Below are 11,815 nucleotides of genomic sequence, written 5' to 3' on the forward strand. Positions count from 1 at the left end.
GGGATTTTGAAAACATGGTACACATCAATGCTTACCTTCTGATTTGACAAAAGCACAAAATGTAATCCTGGAATGTTTCACTGAATTCCAAGACAAAACACTGGTAAACTAGATATCATAACGAAAATCAATGGTACACAACCATAACATCAAAGCAAAACCAATATTAAGGATGTTGTTTCTTCTTATCCATCTCTCCTCTATCCCAGTTTTTACATGTAAATATTCATCGTCAGAAGACATGCATACCCCCATTCCATTTTCAAATGAAGATATCCATATTCGGGAGGATATACATAGCAGAACCCAACACAAAATCTTTCAAAAAAATAAAGAGAGTTCCCTACCGCTCCCACTGTCAAGAGCACAGGGACGCTGGAACTCGTAATCAGAAAAAGCAAAACAAAAGAATTCAAAATACCTAACAATGCACAGTCTACAGATGAGCAGGGTGCTAGCCGACATCGACGTTCGAAAGACCTATCTACCATAACCCAATTCTCCCACCAATTTACTATCTACCATAACCCAATTCTCCCACCAATTTACACACAGACAAGCAGTGAAGATGACTCTGAGAGTCTGAGTCACAACTTACAGGCTACAGCAGGCTGCACATCACAGATTCACAACTTACAAGTGATGGGCATTGGGGATTCGGTGAATCGGTGGTAAATTGATGGATTATTTCCCCGCGGACTCATTAATGGAATGGGATTCGGTGGTAAATTGATGGATTATTTCCCCGCGGACTCATTAATGGAATCTGATGATAAGTTGGTAACTGGTAAGCGGTAAACCCGAAGGGCCCAATGCGAATTGAATGCAAAATCCGCACCGCAAATCTGATACATCATATGGTGATAGCATTAGCCATCCGATCACTGTCACACGGTACACCATATTAAAAATGCCATACGGTGATAGCCATCCGATCACTGTCACACGGTACACCATATCAAAAATACCATAGGTTATAAACTTTTATATATATATATATAATTTATAAAAAAAAATTTAAAACTTTTAATTTTTAAATATGTCCGTAAATATGACGGTTTTGAAAATGAATGACAAGTTGCGTATGATGTGGAGGTTTTAAATTAAAACGTATTTTACGGAGAAAAATGAGAAATACGGGCATACGACCGTCAAATTTAACCCCTGATTCAAGGGAATTTTCGTTAATGCATTTTGATGGAGGTACAATTATTGAAATAGCAATTTGCATCGTTTAAATAAATTCGGTGATGGGGACTTCATGTAAGGGTGCTGTTCGGTGATTGGGACTTCATGTAGGGGCGCTGTTCAGAGTATTGATATTGCAAATTTATATGAATTTCTCTGATAGATTCCTGAAAAATGTCGAACAGTTGTAAAGTGGATAAATTATTGCAAAGAAGCTGCTCCCTATGGCAGGACGGTTCGTGTTCCTGCTCTCTTTCCTATTCAATCACTTTACTTTCGGAAAGGACGCAAGGCGATGTGCTCCAATTACATATTCTTTGCACACTCCATTCAGTTCTGAACATACCTGCACCTTAGTGCAATATATGTGCAGATGCATGCAGGCGGAAATCCGAGAACAAAGAGGTAGTGTTAGCTGTTCAGTGCTCATTTGAGCTATGGGGGAAGAAAAAGCACCGCTACTGTTCAGGAGGGAATGGCTGGAACAAGTTATAGAGATTATTGATAATAATAAATCTCTAGCAAACGTGGGTAAGATTCCGCGCGTAGCTAATGCTCTGTTGGATGCGAAACCAGAGGCGTACATACCACACTTCGTCTCCCTGGGACCGTATCACCACTCCAAACTGGAGAAAAATGTTGTGGCCGCTTCGTCTGCGGGAGATAGTTACGAATTTCGCGAGCTGAAGATGTCCACCGCGGAGGCGTACAAAGTCCAGTCAGCGGCTACGTTCTGGCGGAATTGCGACAAAAGAATCGAGGAAATGATAGAAAAGATCAAAGGAAAGCGGCAAGAGATTGAGGAATTCTATGACTGACCAATTCCTAGGGATGACGAGTACATAGAGAACTTCGCTCTCATGATGGCGATAGATTCATCGTTTCTGTTACGTTTCTTAACCAGTCCGTCTGAATCATCAGTTGAAGACATGAAATGTTTAAGGAGGCTTGAAGTCTCTATAAAGTGCGACATTCTGAAGCTGGAGAATCAGATCCCGTAAAATAGTTTTCCAAACCTACCTTCATTTGGAACAAGATTATTCAAAGATTTTAGATTTTATCAGTGTTTCTTCTGTGATCTTGTCGGAGGAAGCATTATAATTAGTATACAATGCAAAAACATTTCCGAGCTGAAAAGGTTTTACACAGAAAGACAGCATCAGTTGCATCGTCAATGATTTGACAATTTACAAATCCAGTATGTAAGCTACTGCTAAGTTAAAAAAAAAAAAGCATGGTACAATTAGTACATAGAAACATTTTTCTCACTCCTGCAGTTATACTATTACGATCAATGCCTTAAACTCGCGTCTCTCAGCGCCATCCAAAAAATTGTCAGCAATTGGTAGTGATTCTTAAATTACAAGTTAAATAAATAAATAAACTAAAACCCTAAATTCTATACAATAAAAAAAGTAAAGAGCAAATAGTTGATATTTATACCGGGTGGCAATGTTTTGATCCACATGGTCTCTGATCATGCTCATGGAGCTGTGAATACCCAATGACATAATCGTTTTGGGATGAAGGTAGACCAGGCGTCCTAGGCCGAGATACACCAGATGCACTGTGGAGAAACTGTCTTTGTAAGGAAACTTATATATTCCCACCCACTGGGAACTCAAAATTGTTATGAAATTGAGAATGATTTAATATAGAAAATGCCATATCTGGCTCAGGCAAAACTCACTGATTTGGCGGTTCGAACAATACACAGCCATGGACCTGTATACAAAGACAATAAATGAAATGATTGATACACAATCAACCACGTGGAGGAGGAGGGTGATCAATCGGTTCGAGAGGGTGCTAATCAACAACAACCTGGGGGTTGTTTCAAATTCCATATTTAAATATTTATTAAACTCGTAGTAACGCACAACCATATGTATAACCACAAGCCTTGATCTATAAGTTGAAATAAATATGCCAATAAATATGCCTATTAGCGTAATTATGTTATTACTAGCATAGCACAACCATATGTATAACCATATTATTAATTAGTGATTGCCTCAAAATGCATAAAGAGAGGCTTATAATTTTTTTAAATTGGAAAATTGATATGACGATGGCATTCATAGATATGTATGATATATGGCATATGTATTGGCAAATTTAAATTACATATAGATATTTTCTGCAAACAAAGTTTTTGAATAGTTTGTAAAAAGAATATCTTACCAATCTACAATATTGAAGATTGGTAAATCTTTACAAAATTTTTCCACAAAACTTCAAGATTTAGTGCCCCAAATGTTCTTGATGGGACTGAATCCATTTCCACCATTAAACACTCCAACATTCTGATTTTTTGAATTTTTTTAATTAAAGACAAATATACAAAATCAGTAAGCAACCCGGTGGACATCACCTTGAACCACTGGCACTCCAAAACCCTCATTGCTACATACGAGTAAGATTCTAACAAAACCTTTCTATTAGTGGATGTCACCTTGGAACCACTGGCCGTCTGGATTATCCTCCTTGGAGCAACCAGCATCACCGACACAGATGCAATCCTCTGTCAAAACCGCGGGGCTGGAGCTCCCATCTAATCATAACAATTTCCCGCTACCATCTCCTCATAGACTAGTCACAATTTGCGGCTCTTAACTGGGGACGACAATCCGCAATGTATTGTTGGTGGAGAGAAATGATCGCTTAAAGTTGCAGCGAGGTCGCTGCCTTTAAATCCTATGCAGAGAGAAGATCCGGGAAAACCAATAAGACCCTTGGTCCCGTTGTAACTCCATCTACTACCATTAGTGCTGCAGGAACCCAAAGTTATATTTTTCTCTGTTGTAGATTCAAGGCAGAGCCGGGTTGTAGGATGGTAGGTTATTTGATACAAAGGGTCCGACGAGAAAAAGACTCACCCCCCGCATCAAATAAAATCGATAGAAGTGGCCGACACTATAAATGATCTCTCATGAGAGGTTTGGAAAAGGAAGAATCAAGATGGTGATTCTGAATGGTTGGGGATTTTTCTGGTAAAATCTTAAAAACAAACAAAAACTGAACACACACTGTTTCTCTCTCCACAAGATCTTTTGCACAGGAAAGCTTAAAAAAAATAATTCTGAGAACAGAACATAAAATGCCTGATACATAATTCTTCCTCTTTCACTTAGAGGGATTTACCAAAAATACATTTTAACCAACAAAAAGAAACTCTGTCTCTTCCTGAGAATTTACTGTGCTGGGTTTACTGCTGTAAAACCCCTTTTACATTCACTGCTGTGAAAAACTATTTTACACTTACTGCTGTAAAAATAAATTTACATATATTCCTGTAAAAAGAACTGTGAGGTGAAAAACCATTTCTTTACCCACACCATTTACACTGCTCTGTAATACATTTCTTCATCCGCTCCTCGTTTTCTCTATTCGCACTGCTGTGCATTCATCCTTGCAAAAACAAATCAACACATAAAAACCATCTGCTGCTCCCCTATTCTTTTGCTGCCGCGAGCTCACACATTGCACTGTTGTGCAACCTTCATTTGTTTTTCGCTGCTACCCTGTTCTTTGCTGCCTCACACTTTTTTTTGGAGTTGTCTATAATGCGACTTTTTGGAGATTCCGGTGACGGAATCCGGCGGAAGAAATTGAGGTTAAATCTTGATTTCTTGCAGTTAAAATGGTTTTTTAATTGCATATTTGGATTCAGCACCCTCGAAAACCCCTGGGACGCTTTCATTGTGCAAAAACTAGCTATCAAACTTGCGATTCCAATAAATTCCTACCGGATTTCCACCAGAAAAACCCGCCGGAAAGGCTTTCAAAAAGTCGCGTTATAGACTACTGCCTTTTTTTTATCCCATGTGCGAATATATATATTATTACAACAACAAGAAGCATATTTCACTTGGCTCGTTATAAAAAAAAATTACCACAAAACATTATTTACAATCGTGGTTTTTATAATATATATGGTCAACGCTTTTATAAAACATAACACATATAATATATGTGTCCATACCGCCGTGTGGTTGAAATTTAATGTTCTTACCAAACACTTACGAACCACATAACTATGCATTTAAATCCTTTTGCAGACTGGAGTGGCGGTCAACCAAACTTAGTTTTCACTCCACACAAAAACTTTAATGTTGGCTGTATGCAGGTTTTGTTGATGGACGACGGAGGATGAAGAAACAGATCGGATGGTGGACGGAGATATCGGGAGCCACTTTAATGTTGAACTTTACCTCCCGAGATGTTACGTATGATGACGTAGAGGGAGGAACACGCGTCCACGGTTGATTGCATCGGGTTCAAACATACGGAAACTACCTGCTGGTCGAAGGCGGTCCGATATACTGGTGGTTTTGGAGGAGCGGTTTTGTGCAGTTCGTTGTTGTCCACGTCCGCCTGCACGGTGTCTGCAACCTGCAGTTGGAATTAACATTCCAACACTCCCCTTTAATTTCAACTGTTGGGCATTCAATCATACCCAAACACTTCCTCACATAGAGGGATTCACCAACACTGCTGTTACAAAGACATCTTCCTCACATAGAGGGATTCACCAATCTTCCTCGCATAGAGGGATTCACCAACTGCTTCTGATGCAGTTCCACAAACAACAAAATAGTCTTCCTCTTAATAGAGGGTTTCACTTGTGATTGTGCTAAAGAGCACCTTCCTCATGATAGAGGGATTCACCAGTGTATGCTAAAGAGCATCTTCCTCTTGACAGAGGGATTTACCACACTATGTTGAAAAGCATCTTCCTCTTGACAGAGGGATTAACCAAAAGATAACAGATCATCCTCTTAACAGAGGGATTCTCCAACATGCCTTCTTCAGAGGCACTTCAATCTGTCCAAATTGACATTGTTGTGTCTGCCTGATATTTTACACTGCTGTTGTGTAAAACTTTCAATACATTCATGCTGCTGCATATTCAGCTATCTCAGCACTGCTGTCTCAGCAACTGCGTGCTCCCCTTCATTGATTAAAATCGTACTTCTGCTGTGTCTCACTTGCATTTCAGATGAAAACAACACACTCACTGCACTTACATTTACTGCTGTAGAGAAAAATTTCTTTTACATGTGTTGCTGCCCATTACATTTCGTTTCATCAACAACAACAAAAAAAACTTCATGCTGCTGCATTTTTCATATTCACATTGCTGTGTGAAAAATTTCATTGCATTCTCAAACACTGGGCATTTACGCTCTGCTGCGTTTTGCCCTCTTCTCATTTTCCTCTCACTGCTTTGCGTTTTCATTGCCAATACAAAACATTTCCATCTGCTGTGTATTACACTCACTCCGCTGTGAATTTATTGTCTCATATTACATAAAAGGAAAACTACATTCCATTGCTATGCATTTCAATGCATGTGCTCCACACAAAAAAATTTCCACGCTACTGTTCTATGTTCTCCCTTCGCACTGTTGTGCGGGTCTCCTTGCTTTGCATTTTTCTTATCGCGCTGCTACACTTTACATTTCAACGCTGCCCCTTTTTCTTCTCCGCACTTCTGTGCACATTGCATTGCATATGTGATAAAAAAAAATTACATTTTTCATCATCGCTGCATATTACATTTCAGAAGGATTAACAACAAAAAAGATTTCATTTGCGCTCTGCTGCGCTGCAATACATCCTCCACGCAATCTCCATGCCCTGCAGATTTTTTTTCTCTGCTTTTATGGCAGATTTAATTCCATATCTCTCCCCTATAACAAGATCTTCATCAAAGAATGACTGTTAAAACAGTTCAGCAATTATGATAAAAAAAATTACAGGCTCCCCTTAACTGTATGCATCATCTTCTTTCAGCAAAGTTTTCTTAAAAGAAACTTAGATCAACTAGGGAGCTCAAGGGGCTTTCAGACTGTATTTCTTTCTTTCTCCATACTTGTGTAACTTTCTTCTTTTGTGTGGGTCTAGCTTGCATAGGAGCCCATCTTAAGTTACAGTCACGTGCCATATGCCCAATGTTATGACACTTGAAACATTCTACATTGTTCATGAATAAGAATTCATGATTTCTTCTTGTAAAATTGTTTCTTGGAGATTGTCGGAGACTACAACATCTATCTCTATGAAATGCTCTACAGTCTTTTGCCATATGACCAAAGTTTGAGCAAGAATAACAATAACCAAAAAATTAACTTTGGTACCTGGGAGATGGAGGTTTCCTTGATGTACTTCTGAAGCTTTGCTGCCTTGAGATCCTTTGATGATAACCATTGCCTCTTACTTCTTTGACATCAGCTACAATTTTTCTTGGAGCTGGTTTTCTACTTGGAGTAGGATTTCTTCTATTGTAGCCTTGATCTTTCTCCTTGCCTTTGCTAGAACTAGGAGCATCACCATTTCTTTCTGGCTTCTTCACATCTCCTTTGCTTAAAGCATTTTCATTCTTATTTGAGGGTTCATCTACATACCCAAGTCCTGATTTATCAGATGGAGATCTGTGATAGCTGAGCATGTCGTCCAAGGCTTCAGAACTCTTCATGATTTTGTTCATCCCTTCAACCTTTTTCCTGAGGAGGACTATTTCTTCTTCCAATCTTTCACATTCATTATTTTTCTTTGCAAGTTGTTCCTCTGTTTCTTCCTTGCTACGAGTAGTTTCAACTACTACTATTTTAAGAGAGATGATATCTGTCTTCATTTTGGAGATTTCTGCTTGACTGCTCTCCATTTTCTTTTCAGCTCCTTGTGCCTGCTTCCTGGCTTCTTGTAATTCAGACTTAAGGGAGGAGACTTCTACCTTGTATTGTCCAATCTCTTCTACAAGTTTGTTCACTCTCTTGTGCCTTTGTTCAAGTTGATTTGACAAGATATCTTCCTGCTTTTTTACTTTATTCAACTGATTTGTCATGGAGATGACTTCTTCATGATGCTTCCTCTTGCTTTGATCAAGTTCCTTCTTAAGCTTGGCAAGCTCTTCATCGCTTTCTTTTACTTGAAATTTGATGAGATCAACCTTCTCATTTTCAGCTTCTATGATGGGTTCAGAATTTCCTTCTTGACTGATGGTCATGGTCAATGCTCCCTTTGCATGAAGGTCATGAAGTTTGTCCCATATCTCCTTTGCTGATGAATATTTTCCTAGATTCTTCTTTACAGAATCAGGCAGTCCATCCAAGATAGTCTTTGCTGCCTTTGCATTGTACTCCTTGGATTCTCTATCCATCTTGCTATCATCAAACACTGATTCCTAGATTTCAATCCCTTGAGACTGTAAGACAACCCTCATTTTTATTTCCCACATATCAAAATTTCCATTAAACTTTGAAGCCTCAAATAGAATGCTTTCAAATAGATTGTTTTCTATTTTAATAGAAGCGGGAGACACAACCTTAGGAGGATTGGAGGCTTTCTTCTTTGACCTTGCCATTCTTAACTATTTTTAAAATCCCTGACAGTGTTTTTAAAATGACTCACTGTTTCTTCAACAGCAACACAGAAAAAAACTTTGAGGAATACTTGGATTCTTTTGCTGAGTCTTCACACTGCTCGAGAAGCTTTCTGTGCTGCAACAAGAATCTTTCCTTCAGCTTCTTTGACGCCTTCAAAGAGCCTAAGCCTGCTCTGATACCACTGTTGGGGATTTTTCTGGTAAAATCCCAAAAACAAACAAAAACTGAACACACACTGTTTCTCTCTCCACAAGATCTTTTGCACAGGAAAGCTTAAAAAAAATAATTCTGAGAACAGAACATAAAATGCCTGATACATAATTCTTCCTCTTTCACTTAGAGGGATTTACCAAAAATACATTTTAACCAACAAAAAGAAACTCTGTCTCTTCCTGAGAATTTACTATGCTGGGTTTACTGCTGTAAAACCCCTTTTACATTCACCGCTGTGAAAAACTATTTTACACTTACTGCTGTAAAAATAAATTTACATATATTCTTGTAAAAAGAACTTTTACATTAAATTCGCTGTGAGGTGAAAAACCATTTCTTTACCCACACCATTTACACTGCTGTGTAATACATTTCTTCATCCGCTCCTCGTTTTCTCTATTCGCAATGCTGTCCATTCATCCTTGCAAAAACAAATCAACGCATAAAAACCATCTGCTGCTCCCCTATTCTTTTGCTGCCGCGAGCTCACACATTGCACTGCTGTGCAACCTTCGTTTGTTTTTCGCTGCTACCCTGTTCTTTGCTGCCTCACACTTTTTTTTATCCCATGTGCGAATATATATATTATTACAACAACAACAAGCATATTTCACTTGGCTCGTTATAAAATTTTTTTTACCACAAAACATTATTTACAATCGTGGTTTTTATAATATATATGGTCAACGCTTTTATAAAACATAACACATATAATATATGTGCCCATACCGCCGTGTGGTTGAAATTTAATGTTTTTACCAAACACTTACGAACCACATAACTATGCATTTAAATCCTTTTGCAGACTGGAGTGGCGGTCAACCAAACTTAGTTTTCACTCCACTCAAAAACTTTAATGTTGGTTGTATGCAGGTTTTGTTGATGGACAGCGGAGGATGAAGAAGCAGATCGGATGGTGGACGGAGATATCGGGAGCCACTTTAATGTTGAACTTTACCTCCCGAGATGTTACGTATGATGGTGTAGAGGGAGGAACACGCGTCCACGGTTGATTGTATCGGATTCAAACATACGGAAACTACCTGTTGGTCGAAGGCGGTCCGATATACTGGTGGTTTTGGAGGAGCGGTTTTGTGCAGTTCGTTGTTGTCCACGTCCGCCTGCACGGTGTCTGCAACCTGCAGTTGGAATTAACATTCCAACATGAATTAGGAATGGGCCAAACTTCTGGTTTCACGCTGATTCTTTCGTAGGTACGGGAACTTCTAAAAGAAACAACGGAGATGAGTTTTAAATAAGAAGAGGTTAAATATTCGTTTTATTTTCAATTCTACACTGCCATAAGAAGTTTGGAAAAGGTAAAAGAGAGAGGAAATTTGGAAAAAGGAAACACAGATAGGTGATTTGGAAGTGGTAAGAACCTACAGTATTGATTTCACGTTCATTCTTACCCAGCAATCTTAACTGGGAAGAAGGCAAGAAGAACATATAAAAGAGGATTAATTTAATCATTTATATAGTATATTAATTTAAATAAAAATTACTTACATGTGAAGATCCATCAATGATAAAACTTAAATTTCTCTGGATAACATTACAGGTGGGAATCCAAAAGATTTAAACAATTTGTGACGCTGCTCCTCTCTCTATAATTCTCATACGCCGAACGTTGATCTATCCGAATAAATTTTATAATTCCCATGAGCTCGACTTTCAACTATAAATAAAAATAAATTCAAACATAAAGAATCATCAAAAATAAAATTGAAATATAAAGATTCAATTAATGGGTCTAGATCCACACACCTGCACCACCTCTCTCTGCACGTATGCCTTTGGTAATTGTCTACCTAGATCTTCTTATGCTAGTCTGCCTTTGGTAATCGTCTACATGGGTCGTCTTATGCGAGTGTGACTTCTAATCTAATATTGTTTTATGCTGAGTGTGACTTGTAATCTAATATTGTTTCATTCCCGTGTGAGGTAGGGTGATTTTCCTTAATATTACATATTTAAAAATTTAATGAAGGTAATTCTTAGTTCAACGTTATCATAGCAGCTCAAAATTTAATGAAGGTAATCCTTAGTTCAACGTTATCATAGTAGCTCATTAATTCTTAATTGAGAGATAAACTATAAAGAATACAAAATCATAATAGTAAATTTACAGAGACATTGAGATAAACAGGCCTCTGTTTACCAATTTATAGCTCCCAAAATGTGTTGTGACATCGCACATAACCAATGGTAATTTGCGAATTCACCCTCATAGAATTAAATATTTTCAGAACCTCATAGAATTAAATAGAACCAATGGTAATTTTTGAATTCACCCTCATAGATTTAAATATGAACAACTGTTGGCTAGCACCCATGCTCATGCCTTTCCATTTGATGCCAAAAGTACACAATGGTGTGCTGGTTATTAACATCGAAAACAAAGCACAAGATTTTCCCACAATAGCAAATCTCACAAGAATATATATGAATTGTAGGTCTAATATTCCTGTGAATTTATAGGTATGAGATCATTGAAATGATGCCTATACTACTCAACGAACTAAACAACTAAAAGTTATGCTGAGAAAAATTGAAGAAAATAAAAACGATAAAGTAGAGGACTTGCTCTTCTTGTATTACAAATCACTTAAATAATATTACATTGGAAACATCACTAATAAATGATTCGAGTGAAACTCGATTTAAATTGGACTTAAGTGAAATTGAACTAGGACACTTGGAAGAACGGTTTTGACACCTAACAAGTGGCTGGGATTAGATTCTCCAACACGCCCCCTTAATTACAACCACATAAAAAATTCAATTAAGATACGTAATGGTCTATGTCTCACTAGGTTTACAATTTAAAATTTGACTTCAACTTTTCTTCTTCTCTCTTTTCAGATTTTGTAGCCTCTAAATTGTTTCAAATTTTTCTCTTTGTTGTATCCTTCAATACTCAGTTTCTTTATTTTTTGGTTCATGTCTTCCATTCTTCTAAGTTATCTAATCATACCATGGACTTCTTCAAAAATGAGTTGTATGTGGGCTGCTGCCACATG

This window comes from Pinus tabuliformis, chromosome 7 (genome assembly GCF_031772625.1).
Source record: "Pinus tabuliformis cultivar Carrire ecotype Pingquan chromosome 7, CPIR1, whole genome shotgun sequence".
Classification (NCBI taxonomy): Eukaryota; Viridiplantae; Streptophyta; class Pinopsida; order Pinales; family Pinaceae; genus Pinus; species Pinus tabuliformis.